General features: G+C 40.1%; 1 pseudogene; it reads left to right on the top strand.

Moving 5' to 3' along the window:
• The first annotated feature begins 694 nt into the window (after positions 1–694).
• LOC149873064 (amine sulfotransferase-like) lies at positions 695–7,619 on the top strand (annotated as a pseudogene).
• The last annotated feature ends 11,190 nt before the right edge of the window (positions 7,620–18,809 follow it).

Below are 18,809 nucleotides of genomic sequence, written 5' to 3'. Positions count from 1 at the left end.
TTATTACATCTGTTGTTATTTTGAGAGAAGTTTATACAGATTGAGGTTATTCTCCGTCAATTCTCTCGGGTATCAAAATCTAGGCCTGAAATATTTTTCTATTATCAGGCAGAAGGGATGACACCACAGATTAAGGAGTTGAATTATGTAAATAAAAGCCATTTTGACTTGTAAAGAATCAATAACGCAATGGAGATGGTAATTTGGAATTGCTTCAGGGACTGGCTGTGGTGAGTCTAGATGTTATGTCACATCGGTCATTTCTCCTGCATGAAATACAAGTGATGGGGCAGGCAAGAGTAAGGGGGATACATATCAGTGACATAACAATAATAAAAGACATGAACAACATTACGGCTACAACATTCATTTTAATGTAGGTTTGTTCCTTTAGCTTTGCATGAGAAATAAGTCATGGTTCTTAGAAAACATTAGACTCCAGGTGTAGCCCTGACATGTTGTTTAAATGGATTCTGAGGGAAGTGAGGTTAGCCATTAAATGTTACTGATTTATAATAAAATACAAATACAATGCAGCCACGTCTTTCCTAGTACAGAAATATATTACACAGAATTTTTCTTGGAGAACTTGTTTTATGTTGTAAGAAAATTTTTGTCTTCAGAGATGACTACAAATGAAAAATAACATAAGCTGATATTGTCTTTAGCTTCTTGAAGAGAAAACTATTAAAGAATGGAGCCTTCAGAAAAATATCTGTTCAAATATTAAGGGATTTATTTCCACCCTGATTATGTTACACCTGAATTAATTGATTCACTGGAGGAGTTTGAAATCCGAGACAGTGATGTATTCCTAGTTACATATCCCAAATCAGGTCAGATTTGTATCATCTTTGTAAAGGTTGAAGAAACTGGTTTTGGTCTGAGGTCTTTATTTATCCCCTCTTTACCATTATAATTATGCACAGGGACAGCTTTTGTTAGAATTTCAACATTGCATCGGAGCAATTATCTTAGGCCACTTTTGAGACTGCAGTTTCTATTGTGTTTGAAAGTGGCCCCTGGGCATTGTGACTGGTATAAATTGGATTTCGGGTATAGACAAGCTATGGGTGAGCCTTTCCCAGCTGGGATAAGTTGCTGCCTCAGTTGCTTAATATATAATAAGCCTTTTACTGGATCTGGCTTTTCATAATATGAAATGAAGCATAGTTTTAAAGAGACTGTATTTACAATGTATTTATGAGTTTTAGTTACATTTAAATATAAAAATTAAATTAAATTATTTTAACTAAGTTATCAAAATGTAATCAACAAACATATACACATATAATAAATGCAAGAAACAAAAATTCATACACATTAATTTTTTTCTTAGGAACTGTGTGGACACAGAATATTCTGAGCTTAATTTTTCATGAAGGCCATTGGGATGGAACAGAAAACATTCAAGTAATAGATCGAGTCCCATGGCTGGAGTACAAGCTGAACAAATTGGATTATGCCAGCCATCCTTCACCTCATCTCTTTACCACTCACCTGCCTTACTATTTAGTTTCAAGAGGTCTGAAGAACAGAAGAGTAAAAGTAGGTGATGCGATCTCTTAATTGAAATTAAAATGAATACAGAGAAGTCTAAAGTTAGCAACCTCTCATCTCCAACCTCCTTCAAAAGCCCTTTCCAAGGAGAAAGTCCCCTCTGTGATTAGGAATGTTCAGATTCCTTGAAGACTCCATTCCTTTCCCTAAGAATTCATTGAAGATAAAGACATGGCCTGAGTGGTGACTCAACTCATGTGAAAGGGACTCATAGGTTCATGCTGTCTTCTTCCACTCTGGTGCTTTCCTTTAACATTTGTTCCTGCTTGCTGTGCATAGTGATAGCCTACCATGGTTTTGAAGGAAAGGTAAGAACTGTGGAACAATATCAATTTCTCACATTGTCCTTTGGGTCTCCAGATGACAGAAATTTCTGCTGTTTGTTGTCTTCTCCAGTGCCTGTTCCACTCTCTTTACGTCTCATAGAAGACATAAACATTAATTAAAAAGTAGGTGATATGGTCACTTTATTTTAATAAAAATGAATACAGAAAAGTCTAAAATTGGCAACCTTTCATCTCCAACCTCCTTCAACAGCCCTTTCCAAGGAAAAAGTCCCCTCCCTGTGAATAGGGTGTTCAAGTTCAGGCTTCTGCTCCATTCCTTCTTTTTTTTTAATGTAAAATTTAATCATGTTTGCTGTGCATAGTGATAGGATACCATGGTTTTGGAAGGAAGGGTAAGAACCGTTGGAACAATGTCAATTTATTACATTGTCCTTTGGATCTCCAGCTGAGGAAGGTTTCTGTGGTTCGTTGTCTTCTCCAGCATGCTTGCCTATTCCACTGTCTTTATTTCTCATAGAAGAATGCCCCTGGTATGGGAACCACAACTCAGTAACCCCAAGGTTTTTCTGTAATGTATGTGAGAGCCTGGTTCCTTTAATCTTGTAGGTTATTTATGTTGCCAGGAACCCCAAAGGATGTCCTGGTCTCCTTTTTTTCATTTTTCCAAGACTGTTATCACCCTTAAGGAAATGCCAGATTTCAATATTTGCATGGAGAGGTTTTTAGCTGGGAAAGGTAAGGTATTTTTGCTAAAAGGAAAAGCCTTCTCTGGCCTGAGCACAATCCAGGTCAATTTTAGATCCACTGGCAACTTGTACAGAAGCTGGAGCTGGTCAGAATGAGTCTCTTCCTCCCTTGCTTACCCTCCCATATAACACAAGAGTCCAAAGCTGCAGTGACTGTAGTAGCAGCCAGGGCTCATTATCGAACATGTCGTTATATCAGTAAAGTACAACTTGCCTCATTTATCTCAAATGAGTACTTCCCCTGAAACATCCTAATCAAGATACAAATACATTTCTAGGCTGATGCACTGAAATAACCGAGCTGAGCCTGTGAGGATGATCACTGTACAAAGAAAACATAAATATGGTTTTATGCTATTATTAGAAACACTTCACTATTATGTTATCCCACCAAGCTAAACCCCAAAAGCTTTCCTTTCATGTTTCTTACAATGCAGCATTCCCAAAAATGTAGGCTATGGCACCCAACTGCATAGCTGTTACTGCTCCATCATTTAGACTTGCTTTAGGAAGTACTATAGCTACAGCATTGCTGCAGTGATGTAGCAGCTTGTGTAGATGCACCCACTGAAAATGAAAGCACAGAGTAAAATCAGTAATAAAATTTGGATGTCTGTAGTGATATTCTGCCCATCTGATTCTTTAATTCATTAAAAATCATCTATTGTTGCTGAAGCTGTTGCTGAATTTTATGGGTTGCCAGACTAGAAGACTGAAAAGAGTGAAAATAAAGCCCCTCTTGCCCCATTCCCCACCCTAAGGAAACAGTTATTACAGAAAAAAAAAGCCATTGGATTATAATCAGCAGTCCACCAAAGCAATGAAAAATATTATATAAAAAGTAAAAGCATAATTATGAGAAGAGGTATTTTGTCCTGTGTGGTCTGTACATTCCTTGCTGTTACTGATGTGTATAGTAAGAGACAAATGAGTCATTTATTATCATGTAAAATTTAAAGTTGGTTGTCCTCACAAACCTAAGATAGGATAGGGCTTAGCCTCCACCATGTGTTTAAGACAGAATATATACCACAATGAGGCTGTGAATATAAACAGGAAATGAAAATATATTTCTGGGAATAATTTGGGAATTGTGCCTAAATATCCATTAACCAGGACATAGGAAAGACAAGAAAAAAGTAGTATATTAATTGCTTCCACAACCCTGCTCCTGGTGATTGGGAGGGCTAAAAATACTGAGAATGTGCTTATTCTTCTGTTAGAGATCATTCATGTTTTTGTTATTCTAATATTTTAGTTCCTGAGTGCCTAGCAGCTCATGGCTGAATCATGTCAGAGGCTGGTACGACCACAGGGATGATTTCAATATCCTCTTCCTGACTTATGAAGAGATGAAAAAGGTAAGGTCAGTGACTATCACTGTAGTTAAGAATACCAGTAAACAGTAGGCCACACTCTGTCTCTCTCCTCACCATGGGCTGTACATTCCTCTATGTGAAGTGGATTTTAGAGAGGCTCCTCCCTGACTCATGGGCCCATGTACTTTGAAGAGGTGAATGTTCAACAGCACAATGCACATTTAGAAAATCCCACTGCTACTGCTGTTGCAAGGAATGTTGAAATGAAGTTGGGAGATTCAAGGAAGAGGGACATGCCCTCAGGTGAAGATGAAGCCCAGCCTCCCCACAGCCTGTCCCAGTCTAATCAGGGACTAAAATAACTTCCTGACCCAAAATATGGCTATTGGTCTGACCCTGATCAGAAAGGCAGGACCCCCTAGCCAAGAACCTCCAGGTTCTTGTCCCAGCAGAATCATCCCACCTAAAATCCCCATTCTTGGCTGCTTCCAACACCCTGTTTTTCTGAGGAAGGCAAGAAACAACCCCAAAAATAAACAAAAAACCCCCTCAACCCTGACACATGTAGCAATAAGAAAGGGAAAAAAATCCTTCCTATCCCCATGTGGCAACCAGCAAAGCCCAGAAGCATGGAAAACTCTAAATGCCCCCATATTGCTCTGCAACCCTTTTGAAAAGACTCCAGATGTATGTGTATCCACATCCTGGTACATTGGTTTCATTGTTACAAGGTCTAATGGATTTCAGTGAAACTCCTTGATCAGATACTTTTCAATAAGACTTTGAGTGGCACAACTGAATCAGAGTGAGATTTGCACAATCCCCTTCCATCAGGATCCCATCACAATCACCTTCTACTTAGGCAGTCAGGGTTCCTAAGTCTACACAGAAAGAAGATGACTCCTTGGTCCAGAGGTTAGGGCACTTACGTATAAGAGAAGTGGTCCTATATTTTATTGAATGCCTATTTAATAATTAAGTGCATAAGGAATCCTCCAAACAAGGACTCAGGGCTCCCATCACTGTATCCTAGCCACTAGGCTATAGAATTATTCTCCCATTTTCTCCTTCTTCCTCTTAGTGAATCCTAAATTTTTAACAGCAAAGTGGCAGAGAATGAGCAGTACTTCTATAGCCTAGCTGATAGCCTTGCTGGTTTGAGCACTTTCCTGGAAGGTGGGAGATGTGAGTTGAAGCCCTCAAGGCTGAGGAAGGCTTCAAACCCTGGTCTGCCACTTTTGCACAAGTTCTATAGCCATTGGATGAATACGTAAAATAGGGGCACTGCACCAAGCACTGCCTGCCATTGGTTATGCCTTAAAAATAAAAATAAGTTATACTCAGTTATTTGAAAGAATGGTTACAGGCACATGACCAAAAAAACTTGCAACAAAAAGGTCACTAAATGGTTCTGTCTGTGAGATGCTGAAGCTTTCTAAATATAGCTCTCAGATAGGTGTCTTGATTAAAAAATGACACCAGAATACAGAATACCAAAAATCATAACATATCTGGTCACAAATAGTACCAGCCCTGTGATTCCATACACAAAGACAGACCTTTGCTTTCCCATCCTTGTTTAGCTCTTTTACCGTCATTTGTTCCTTACTTTTTTAAATGGGAAAAGGGAAAATTTAAAAAATGCACTGTGCAGGATCTCAGAGGTACTGTGTTGAGAATATGTGACTTCTTGGGCAAGGAGTTGAGTGAAGATGACCTGCACACTGTGGTGAAGAAAGCTACATTTGAAAACATGAAGAAGGATTTCAGGGACAACTATAAGAACCTGCCAGGTGATCTGGAGAAGGACAAGGGACAATGTCTTTGCAAAGGTAAGGTAGATGTGGCCAAATATGATGAAAGATGAATACAAGGTGAGTTAAACGTAATTTTAAGGACCTTCAAAAACTGAGAATGTTCCAAGCCTAGGGAACAGAGGACTCTGTGGGAGTAAGATTTGAGAGTGGGGGCGTTTCTCACTGGATAATGGTCTCAGGCACAATATCCTGAAGGCTAAAAACAGCAATGTTTTGTTCAGGTCAGCTGAAGGTGGCATGACCCTGCCCTAACAGTCTGAGTGATGGGGGACACTGCCCTTCCTTTTACAGGGTTGATACGATTCCTAGATATTGGTGAACAAGCACACAAACTTTTACTGGAGAGGAAGAGTGTCACCCCTAAATAAAGACAAGGTCTGGCTTCTAGTAATTTGAACTTCAGGGACAGCCCTCCAAAAGATACAAGGAAGGACGCTTGACTTGTGCTGGAGCGACTCTGGCCTTGGGAGGTGGACCAAGCAAGATGTTGCCAGAGAATGGGGAACTTGGTTGATCCAGTGAGACACAGAGAATCTAGACTGAACCAGGAGCTACAGTGGAAGGACTTGATGCAAAGGGGACTGGATTGAAGTATGGATCAGGATTCAAAGCAATCTCAGTAGGTACCTTGACTTAGCTGTTGCTCCATATAACTTCCAAGTGCCTGTTCAAGGAGGGCAATCCACATGACCCAGTTTGGTGCCTTGCTTCATGATAGCCGGTCAGGTGACTTCAAGACATCTGGGTGTTGTACACAGGAACTGAGGAGTATTTGGCATTTTCAGAGACAATTCAGGAAGTTCCTGGCAGCTTCACTAATCAGGAGACAAATCAGTTCAGGTTCCCTAAGATGACTTATCTTAAAAAATGTAGCTAGCCAATTATCTGGGGATGTGGGTTGCAGCTGTGTTGGTCTAAGGACATAGGCAGACAAGGTCATTTGGGTAAATGAGATATCTTTTATTAGACCAAGGCAACAGTTGGGAAATGTGGTCTTTGCAGGCTTTCAGACACAAAAAAAGCTTCTAAAGAACAACTTTTCCCAACTATTTAGTTGGTCTAATAAAAGATTTACCCAAAGAAGAGGCGTTTATCCTGTAGCCCTTACACTGGAGTTTAATATCGGATTGTTCATACTTTTACTAATTTATCTTCTATCCTCTATTATGGAAGAAATCATTACAAGAGCATTATATCTAAGCTGTATAGGACAATTATTCTAAAGAAGAACAAACCTTGTCTGAAACAATTTAATCAAATTAAATCAAATTCAGTCCAAGTTGTGTTCAAGTGAATTTGGCCTATTATAATTTTCACAGGAGCTATTATTAGGAGCCAAAAATCCAATTATCACCAACGATATATATGTTAAAAGAGGAGTGGCATTCTCTGCTAAGGCTGTTGAATGCTATAACGGTCCAGTTCACAAAAATAAAAGCTTTTACCACATAATCAGATAGTAAATTATTGATATGTTCCTAGTTTTATCCATGGAATTTCATACACACAACTCTAATTTAAAAAATCTGATCTGCGGTTGTCTATTCTGTTTAACTCTGCCAAACTTCTGGAAATATACCTCCACATCTGCAGTGCCATGAAGGGTTATAGTTTGAGAAACTGAGATAGCAGGCTCTGAAGGAATGTTCCCCTCTAGTAGCGTGTAGTACTTCTGAAGGGCACAGGTTTTATCCAGAATGAAAGAGTGTCCCAGAAGCATCCATGCATCTGAGCACTAATGTCCCCTTGTTTTCTCTCCTGCCAGGTATTGTTGGAGACTGGAAGAACATAATGACAGTGGCACAGAATGAGAGGTTTGGAGAGGTTTTGAAGGAGAAAATGAAAGACCTGCCTTTCAACTACATCTGGGATCATGAAGAAGCAATGTAAGCTGATTTCCAATTTGTAAGGATAGAAAGTGGGCCATGGAAAATAAAAATATTTTTGTTTGCAGTATAAAATGGTTAAATTACTATCTGTGGTTTTGTGCAAATTGAAGATATGGAACCTATTGACACTTATCACCATGGTATCAGGGTTCTAGGATGTCAAAAGGTGTTACATAGAAATAGCACACAAATATCTCAACTCATAAAATAACATGTCTAGAAGGGCTTCAAGAGGATGTTGCAGTCTTTGCTGTAAATTTAAGAAAAATAGATGTCTAATAAAGTGTTATTTAGTTTTTTTATATAGAGGTTTGATTTAACTACGAAACTGTGGGAGTATTCTCTGAGAATTTGTGATTTCTGGTCCCCTGGACTGCTCCATAGTACTGCAAGCAGAATAGTTGGAGCACCAGGCCACACTCATAGTTTGGTATAAAAGAGGAAGGATTTCCTGGTAGATGGTCAGGATCTGGTATTTCCTGGGATGTAATTGCCTTTGCATAAGAAGTCACACAAGAGGTTTATGTAGCTGCTTTTGCTAATCTTTAACCTCCACCCTTTGCTAATCTTTAACCTCCCCTCCCGCCCACCCCCTCCCACTCCTGCCAGTACCACAAGTGTTGGGAGATGGTCACAGCCAGGAAAATAGATAATTGCAACTACTTTATAATACTGTTTTAGTTACTTTAGTTATGACTACATGGTCGCATGTGTCTCAGGACTTCTTGTATGAGATCAAGATTTTTTTTTCTGATGCATTGTCATATTTTATTAAACTAAATTGTTCACAGGTTATAACATACAGAAACTTGGATAGTGAGTTGTGATTTTTCCTGATAGCCATATGCTTCTTTCAGTACACAGTTCTCAGTGCATGAATCAGTTCTGTCCTTGCAAGTCTCTTTCCATGGCAGGAGAGTTCTCCAGCATTCAGTTTCTGTAGAGAAATTTCTGAGTCTACACTGCTCAGTTTTTGTCCTCTCTCTCTGTCTCCCCACTGTGGGTTTGGAGAAGAGGCGGCCAGTTTTCAGTCATCAATTGAAGAGCAAGTTGTCAGTGGTTTTCTACAACTTCCAGAGCTTTGACTTGGAGGTGTGGCTTGCAAACCTGTCACGTAGAAAGAAGTCTAATCAGTTACATTAGGTGGAAGGATAAATGTTGTACCTAACTAAACTCCTTCATTTGATGACATAATGTGTAGTCACCAGGCTCTTAAATATTTCTTTTTTGTACACTGAGAGAATTCCTCCACTAGCTTTAAATGCCACCTCTCATTTCTGCTAGGATTATGTCTTCAGTGTTTGCCCAGCCCAGAAAAGAGCAGAGAATGTAGGCTGGCAGAAGAGGTTGTTTCAAATCTCACACTTACACTGTGCCAAGAACAGGAATTAGAACCCCACTTTTAAGTTACTGGGTATTTAAATAAATATGTGCATGTATGCATGTATGTATGTATGTATGTTACACACACACACACACACACACACACACACAGAGAGTTAAATATTCAGTCTTTTAAAAAGTGAAGTCAATTGCCTGCTCATGGCCAGTGTTGGGGAGACATGGCATTAGGGGAAATGTAAGAATTTACCACAGTGTGACCATGAGTTGCCTTGCTACTGCTGCCTTGCTATCCCTGGAAAAACAAGCTCACTGATGAAAAAATGCAAACCAGTCATGATAACAGTCCCACACATATCTTGTATTATCAGGAATCCAGGGTTTTAATTTGCTACAGAAAAATGCCATTTTCATCTTAAAGGAGAACAATGTGGGAAGCCATGGGTTTCTCCTTGTAGGCTGACAGAGTTCCAGCCTGAAAGGGGCTGCTTGGGGCTGAGGAGAGTGGGATGCACAGGGCAGCATGGTGGACAATAGCTCCCACAGCTCCCTTGAGGTAAGTCTATGGGATCAGGGGAGGACACAGGCAACACGGCAGTGGGGCAGAAAAGTATAGGCGATGTGGTAGGGGGGGACATGCCCCCACAGATTTCTGCACCCAGAGCATGGCATGGGGCTGCAACCTAGCGGACCAGCTCCACCCAGTTTTCAGACCACTTACACTTTACCAGCTTATTCACTCTTTGCAGAGTAGATGAACAATAATAAAGAAGAACTGGAGAGAACAAGTTACACAAGAGTTAATCTGTTGATTGGACAGGTGCCATGTTTAATTACTGTTTTTTAGAGTGAACAAGTACCCCTTCAAAGCATGAATTCTTCTGTTTACTACTTAAATACAAAACAAAATGTATCCTGTATATTGTGGCTTGTAAACAATGGGAAGTTTGGGGAAAGAATTCCAAAACATTCTAGAGAGGAATATTTTATTTGCATGTTTTAAAAAAATCTATATCAATTTTGATAAGCAGCTCTAAAGAGTTCCCATACTGTGAAACAGAATCTTACAATTTAGAAACTGATGGAAGAAGGCATTCTGGTGTTGGTAAAGGCCTTTGTTTTGTCCTCGTGAAACTTCCAGAACCTGAACTGAAGCTCAAAGTTACAAGACTAGGTCTTTGACGGCAGATATATGTGAAGAACACTAATGCTTGCTCTAGAGTTATTGGCTCCTGGATGCACATTCAAATGGCACACCTGGGAGCAAATTATTCACCTGCACTAATTGCAAGTATAGATGCACCCACTGAGTCACAAGTGAGAGAAGCTTCTTGGAAGATTAGCCAGTGCTAGGACATCTATTCTTGATAAAGGAATTAGGTCAGAAGTCTCGAAGTCTGAGGAAAGACCAGTGGTTTTATGTTTGTTTGTAATTTGCTCATTTGTTTATGCTATTGCTTGCTTTGTCTGCTGGGGGGACAAGGTTTCCATTTGTAAAATAAATGTACTGGAAATGAACTAAGAGCCAACTGGCCTTTAAAAGGAACCTGGCTCCTGAGTCAGGCTAAAGGAGGGACAACCCACTACAAAAGGGCATCAACAATAATGAGGGGTAAGGAAGGGCTTCCATGTTTAAAGATACAAAATAGGATAGAACTCTTTAGAGTAGAAAAGAAATTCATAGATTCATAGAAGTAAGGTCAGAAGGAAACTTGTAAATCATTAAGTCCAACACCCTGCCCTAGGCAAGAGAGAAAACCAGGCTCAAATGATGCCAGCCAGGTAGACATCAAGCCTCCTCTTAAAGATCCTTGAGGGATGACATGATAGACGTCTACAAAATATTAAATGATGAATAGAAAGTGTATAGGGTTTTATTATTTATCTCTCAAAATACTAGAACTAGGGGACATAAAGCAATTGTTGGAAGCTGTAATGGTAGAGGAGCAGGGAGTGGAAGAATTGGGACAGCCCCTGGTCACCACCCCCCACAGCATCCACACTGCCACTGTGTGAGACCGAATATTAAGCTAAATGAACCCATAGGCTGACCCAGTAAATGATATTTATGTTCTTATGTTCCTAGCTGGCCCACTGCATGGAAAGGAATGCCAATTTTGTAGCTTGAAGGAGACAAACAAGATGGAGCTTGACTGTAAATCAATGAGGCAGGCACTTCTCTGAATGGGAGGAAATTTTTGTTCTGTTTCCTCCTCTCAATGCTGTTAATGTATTTTGCATGAAAAAACCCTGGACTCAGGCAGGGTGGAATAGGCTTGAATTTAGAGTTAGATGCCTAAAAGCTATTAGTGCTGTTTAGGTGGAGTCTGATCAGAGTTGCTATATTTCTCTTGAATTATTACCCTTAATTTTAGAAATACTCATCAGATAAATACATTTCCTTCTTAGGAACTGTGTGGACGCAGAATATTTTGAGCTTAATTTTTTATGAAGGTCATTGCAATGGAACAGAAGATATTGTAATAATGGATAGAGTCCCATGGCTGGAGTGCAATGTAAATAATCTGGATTTAGCCAATCTGTCATCACCTCGTCTCTTTTTCACCCACCTGCCTTACTATTTAGTTCCAAGAGGTCTGAGAAACAGAAGAGGAAAAATAGGTGCCATGACCTCTACAACTTAATTTCCAAGCAAAACTTCTTTTTTTCATTCTTCCGAAAAGCATCCCCCCCCAGCAGGTCTTCCAGATGTGAGTCTTCTCCCCTCCATATGCAGTGGAAATCTTGGGTTCCTCTAAGGCTCCATTCCTTCCCCTCCGGTCCTGTCAAAGGCAAGGGGACCAATCTTGTGGTGATACAGCTGAAGAAGAAGGATCTCACAATAACCCTGAACACAATCTTCCCTCTTGTGGTGATTTTCTTAGTTTACAACAAGAGACTTTTATGTGACAGGTGTGCAGTGCTAGCCTGACATGATTTTAGGTTTGGTTGACACAATGCTAGTTTAAAAATTTTCCCTCAGATCTCCCATGAAGGGAAGTTTCTGTGCCCCAGGTTTCAAATAAGACTCCCAGAATACTCATTTCTTTGACATCCTTTATTTTTCCTGTAGAAAATTCTGTAGAAGCTCCCTCGTGTTTCCAGAGATTTAAAATGTTTGTGGCCTTCTTCTCTGGTGGGAAAGATGCACACAAACAAAAAGAAATATTTGCTCACTTCTGTGCATATTTGTAGAGCTATCTATCCCCTCACAGATGAGTAGTATCAATTAAGTTAATGGCACTACTCCTGTGTATAGAGTTAAGCACGTGTGTAACAGGGTGCCATCCCCAGAGGCATTTGAGAACCCCTGGAGGCAACCCAGATGCTCTTTTTATTTGAATTTACTTCTGGGAACAGACTCCCCTTCATTTCATATCACGTCTTGATGTTTCTTTGGGTTCTCAAAAAGAAGCCTGCCCCAGGGCTTCCCAGATCTGGTTTTTGCTCTCACACACCTAGAGATGAGGAGCTTCAGCCTTAGGGGCTGGCTCCATACCACCCCTCTACCATGTCCTATGCCTCACAGGTTTCATATGCATACTGCTCCCTCTGTTGGAGTCTCAGCCAACTCAGCATCTGACCCTTTTTATGTATCTAAGCCATCTTAGACCCACTGTGTTGGACCCAGCTTTGAGGTACTTAGCTCCAATCAATCTTACTCTCATCTCTGGGCCCCTGGCCCTGTGTTGCTGCACCCCTGTGGCACAGGACTCCAACCCCTATAGCTGCACCCCCGTCGTGCCAGATTTTCTGGCCCCCATAGTTGCACCCCTCTGGGCACCAAGGTCTCTACCTCCCCTGTAACTTAATCTGCAAACCACCAGTTTAAACTAAAACACAAACCCTAAGCCCCCGGGCTATAACAAACAACAGAGGCAGTTAGCCTGCTTACCCATGGCTCCACATCTCTGGGTCACTCTGCCTGGTGCTCTCACTTGCAGGACTGCTTCCTAGTTTCCTGAAGCGTTCAGGAGCCTACATTATGCCACAGCACATGCCCATGCCCATGCCCATGCCCATGCCCATGCCCATGCCCATGCCATGCCCACCACCTTGGCTAGCTCAGCCCAGGGCTTATATAGCTCTGGCCTGAGCTCTCACACAGTCATGTGATAGCCCCATCCTGCTCTGCTAGCAGGCTGAAGACTCTGGCCTTAAAAGGGGCCATTCTGCTTCCTAGAAACAGGGCTGTGGTTCCCTGTTACAGTGTGGGTGTAAGAGATTATGTGAAATTAAAAAAACATTCTGATAGTATTTTTTGTATAAGAAGAGCTGGCAAATGTACAAAACACATAGTTAAGTATTATAGGAAATATTTAGTTAAGTGTTTGCTTTAATAATTGGAGCATATCTAGTAGTGTTTAGGATTATTTGTGACAAAAACAATAAAAAACTAGATTTTAGCTTAATGATGTCCATCAGATATATTTGAGACAGTCATTTGTTTGCAGTGATTTATGTTGCCAAGAAATTCAAGGATGTTATGGTTTCTTATTTTCATGTTTCCAAGATCATACTCATGCTTGAGACAATCCCAGATTTTAACACTTTAATGGAGAGGATTCTTTCTGGGAAAGGTAAATTTTTGTTTTCAGATAAAAGGCCCAAAAAATTACATTTTAGTATCTTGAACAAAAAATAATAATAAAGGGGTGTGGGAGACAATGTCTGTGAAAATACATTTTTAGGAAGAAAAATGAAAGAGTTATAAAAAGTGTCCACTGAAAATGTTTGACCAGCTCTTGTAATGAGTTTGTCATCATGCATAACAAAACATGATATGAAAGTGAAATGGAGAGAAGGAAAGAATAATTTTCTACCTTGTGGATGACTAACAAAATATGGGTTGCTCCTACACATGGTTTGTATGACCTGATGAACAATACAAAATGATCAGTACTGATGAAATACTTTGAGAGCACAGAAAAAGAAAACAAAAATAAGAGTCTACCTCTGCTGTGACAACCAGATACCTGGGGCAGCTGCAAGAGGTATTCTTTGTTCTTTATTGACAAAATATAGGATACTTGTGGACAGAGTTAGAAAAGCTAATTACCTTGGTTTATTTATTTGTTGTCTGCATAACAGTACAACATCTTTCAAACTCATCTTTTGGCTCTCTTTCTTTAAGGGAAAAGATAATTTTTACTATAAGCTAAAGCTGCTCAAATTATTTTTAGTTAAAGATTTGTAATTAAGTAATTAAAATATATGTATATTTTTGTGAAACAACCCCTCCCTCATGCATAATTAGTGTAATTTGTAATTATTTTTTTTATTTCAGGCTTGAATAAATTAAACGCTTTAATAATTGTTTTGATAATGTAACCAGTGAGGACATCTATTAAAAAAATCCTTAAAGTTCAATACTATCTCCTGAGGATGGCTAAACACTGGAACAGGCTATCTTGAGTGTTGTCACCATCCTTGGAAGCTTTTAAAAGCAGGTCAGATAGACATGTAATTAGGATGATTTAGTCATAGATGGTCCTGCCTTGAGTAGGTGGCTGGAATAGATGACATCCTGAGGTCCCTTCCAGCTCTGCTTGTATGATTCTATGAAAACAGCTTCAATATTTAAATTTTATTTAGAAACTAACTGTCCTTTTCCAATCATCACTTCTTTTTCTGATTTCTTAATACCTTTAGCAGGATCACAAATGACACTTAAAACCCATCTAAGAGTTTTAATTCAAGAGTTTCTGCTTGTTGAACTACACAAATTTAAAACTGATTTTAATTGAACTTAAAAATATAGCAATGCTTAAGAATGTCTGAGTTAAACAGGAGAAGCAGCAGCAGCATTGATGATGTTAATCATACCACATAATGCACTGCAGAAAGGTTCTGAGATGCAGTGGTGATGACTGGGGATCAAAGCCTGAGTGGGATTGATGAGCACTCAGAATGCAGAGCAGAGCTGCTGTGCTTGTAGCAATTTCACATGTGGGAGTCCAATCAGTGTGGGTGAATCTAGTCAGAACAAAACAAAATCAAATCAAAGTAATGGGGGATCCACCCCAGATAAATGAAGAGACTTGAGTTGATCTAAACTTTTGATTCTCTGCAGTACTGTTAAAAAAGGAAATTTACTATGGAGAGGTGAGAACTGACCCTGAAGACAATGCATGCCTGTCAAATTGATTCTTGCTCATTCTGAGACTGTTAAAATGAATTGATTTGAGTTCACATTGGCACCCTGTCAGTTGACTCACAATAGGGCATGAACCTTGTTGAACTACTGGTCAAAATCTAGATCGCCCCACTGAGGGGCTTCATTGGGGTCCAACAGACGGATGTGGCATAGATTCCAGGTGGCACAGATAGTTCTGTTGTACATGGCCCATGGGGGTTTTGTCCAAGATAACAGTGCTCAGTAGCATCAAGAAAGTGGTAGGGGTGTGGTGTAGGGGAGGAGGAGACCCACAAAGAAATTCCTTTGATAGACCCTGATGTATCACCCAGCGGAACCAGCTCCCTAATTGAAGTAAGATAAAAGATGTGGCGGGCAAGAAAATAACATCAGAGTGCACCTGGGGGATAGTGTCATCCCTTCCACATCCTGACAATTCTCTGGGCCAGAGGGGGCCTACCCCTTATAGCACCTACACCTGACAGTCAGACTCAGCTTAAACACTAAAGTAACATATAATGAGACTCCAGAATATGATTTCTATCTCTAGCTAGAGAAATTGCTAATAGTTGTTTTATGTAAGCCTTCAGAGGCAAAAATCAAGACTGGAACTGCTTGGATTGGTGCCTACACATTCAGCATGGCTCTTGACTGAAGGAACTAACATTGCAAGAAAAGTAACAGATAACAAGTTATGAAGAGATGTGTGTGGTGATAATACAGTAAATCATGCACTTGTTTTTATATGGGCAATTGCTTGTTATTCATTTATATCTATAAATAGATTTTTTAAAAGTAGTTTGTAGTGTAATACTACTACAAAAGTAGTCTCATTTCCAAATCTTGTCATCATTAATGTATATATTTCTGATAGCACATACCAGAGGAGGAGGAAGAAAGGGTGGTAGTCTTAATGATAATCCAAGAGAGAAGAGGGGCAGGCTAGAAGAAAGCCCAGATGTACAAATGAAAAAGTGATAGATGTGGCCCTGCCCTCTGGAGTATTTGCAATTCCACCCAACTTGGTGTCATCTGCTAATTTTTTGTGCACTTGATCCTAACATTCAAATAATTAATGAAGATGTTAAACAGCATTGGACTCTGGACAGAGCCCACCTCCCAGCTAAACAGTGAGTCAGACTGTTCGTTCAAGACTATGAACCAACCAGTTATGTACCCACCTTACAGTACTTTCATGTAGTCTGTATTTCCTTAGCTTGTTAATGCAAATTCTGTGGGAAACAGTGTTAAGAGCCTTTTTAGAGTCAAAGTATATGACAGCCAAAGTATATGACTGCTCTTCCCCCATCCACACAGCCTGTTACCTTCTCTTAGAAGGAAATTTGGTTGGTCTTGATGAATCCATGATAGCCCTTCATGACGATCACCTTGTTCTAATCTAGGTGCTTCAGAGTCCTTGAGGACTTGCTCCATGATCTTTCTAGGTATTGTGGTCAGACTGCCTATTGAAGTCAGACTGTACGTCTCTGGATCCTTTCCCTTCCTTTTCTTAAAGGTGAACACTGTATTTGTCCTTTTCTAATCATCCAGAACCTCACCTCACTTCTACAAGTTCTCAAAGATTATAGCCAATGGCTCCAAAATTACCTCAGCCAAATCCTCCAGTACCCTAGGCTTGTCCTAGGTAGATCTGATGACTTGAAAACATCTAGCTTCTCTAAGTAATCCCTAACCCATTCTTCTACTACTCTAGGCTGTTTGGGTGCATATATAAATGCTTGGAGGTGGAAGGGAGGTGTTTTAACTAGTGCGGTTCCCAGAGAGCTGCTTTAATTAAAACATCACAGCATTACATGTATTAAGCCCTGGCATATTTAAAAAAGGCCACTGGATGCTTTAACCAAAGCTTTTTTGATGAACTTTACTAAAAGTGCCCTAATGGCCATTTTTAAATCTTCAGGGGTTATACACTTGACACTGCAGTGATGCTAGAGCATTTTAATTAGAAAGTGGAGTAGACTCAATTAATCAAGACTGCTCCAACACATTCTAATTAGAACACATCTGAGCATGTGTATAGGCACCCTTTGTCTTCTTCCCTATCTTTGCTGCTAATCATAGTTGTTATCTGGTAGCTGACCATATCTGTGAAGACTAAAATTTAAAACATTAAATTATTCATCTTTCCCTGCATCATCTATAAGTAGGCTGCCTTCCGCATTCCATAAAAAACCAATGATTTCTTTGGTCATCTTCTCATTTTTCACATGAATTTGGCATTCCTAATTTTCTCCCTTCATGCCCACATGATATTCTTATACTCTCCTTTAGTAATATGATCACATTTCCCATTTTTCTACGTTTCTTCCCTGTAGCAAGTCAAAAAGAATTTCCTTAGTTGGCCTTTCTATCATATGTATCAAGAAGTTATCTCCAGTACACCCCAAGAATTTCCTGGACTGCTTGTGCACTGCTGTTTTTCCCTCTCAGCAGATGTTCCAGTAATTTAATTCAGGCAAATTAAACATTAAAAGAGAACCAGGTCCAGAGATTGGGAATCTTCCATCAGTTGTTTAAAGAAGTCCTCATTCACTTTTCCTCCTGGTTGAGTTTCTATATTAGCTATCCACTATGACATCCCCTGTCCTGATCCCCTCTCTGTCCTGCACCTGGAAGCTTTCAAAGACCTACCTTCTGCTTTGTACTGTACCTCAGAACGTGTACATTTCTTCCATATATAAGGCAACACTTTGTCCTATTTTCCTTTGACTGTCATTTCTGAACATAGATTCATAGATGTTTGGGTTGGAAGGAACCTCAGTAGATCATCGAGTCTGACCCCCTGCCCTGGGCAGGAAAGAGTGCTAGGGTTAGATGACCCCAGCCAGGTGCATGTCCAGCCTCCTCTTAAAGGGGAGAACACCACTTCCCTTAGAACCCCATTCCAGATCCTGGCAACCCTTACTGTAAATAAGTTCTTCCTGATGTCTAAACTAAATCTGCTCTCCGCCAGTTAGTGGCCATTGTTCCTAGTTACTCCAAGGGGTGCCCTGGTAAATACAGCATCTCCTATTCCTTCCTACCCATCCCTCCTGATGATTTGTAGGTGGCCACAAAGTCACCTCTCAGCCTTCTCTCCCATGTTGTACCCATCCATGATAGTACTCTAGTCATGTGAGCTATCCCACTACATCTCTGTAATCCCAATCACAGCATAATTCAGGGCATGTACTAGGACCTCCAATTCTTCCTGTATATTCCCTATGCATTAGTCTATTGCATTCTCATGTAAATATTCTAGGTATCTAGCTAATTTTCTTACCTTCTCTCTGAGAAGTTTGCTAAGACTTTCACTATTGCTTCCCCTTAATAAGGGTTTATCCTGGCTCTGGGCTTTTGTGTTCATCCCATCCCCTCATGAACCTAACTTAAAGCCCTCCTCACAAAGTTGGCAAGCTTGTACATGAAGACACACTTCCCTGTCTTTGTCAGATGGACCTTATTTGTGTTGATCTGCAGGATACATCTACTCCTACCAAGGCCTTTACCCTTGATGGGCAGGATCAATGATAACACCATCTGGGCCCCTGTCTATTTTACCCTTGTATCCAGAGTCACTTTTGATGTGCTTAAGGTTGCCCTTGGTAGTTTCATTAGTGCCTACATGGATGAGCAGCATGGAATAGAAATGAGAGGGCCAAACATGCTTCTAGGATACATTTCTAAGACCAAGTTTAAAGGTGTGAGTATAAT

This window comes from Crocodylus siamensis, chromosome 1, assembly GCF_052110815.1.
Source record: "Crocodylus siamensis isolate JL-2025a chromosome 1, ASM5211081v1, whole genome shotgun sequence".
NCBI classification, from domain to species: Eukaryota; Metazoa; Chordata; order Crocodylia; family Crocodylidae; genus Crocodylus; species Crocodylus siamensis.
The sequence above is the reverse complement of the archived record's forward strand: the minus strand, read 5'-3'. Positions and strand labels throughout refer to the sequence as shown.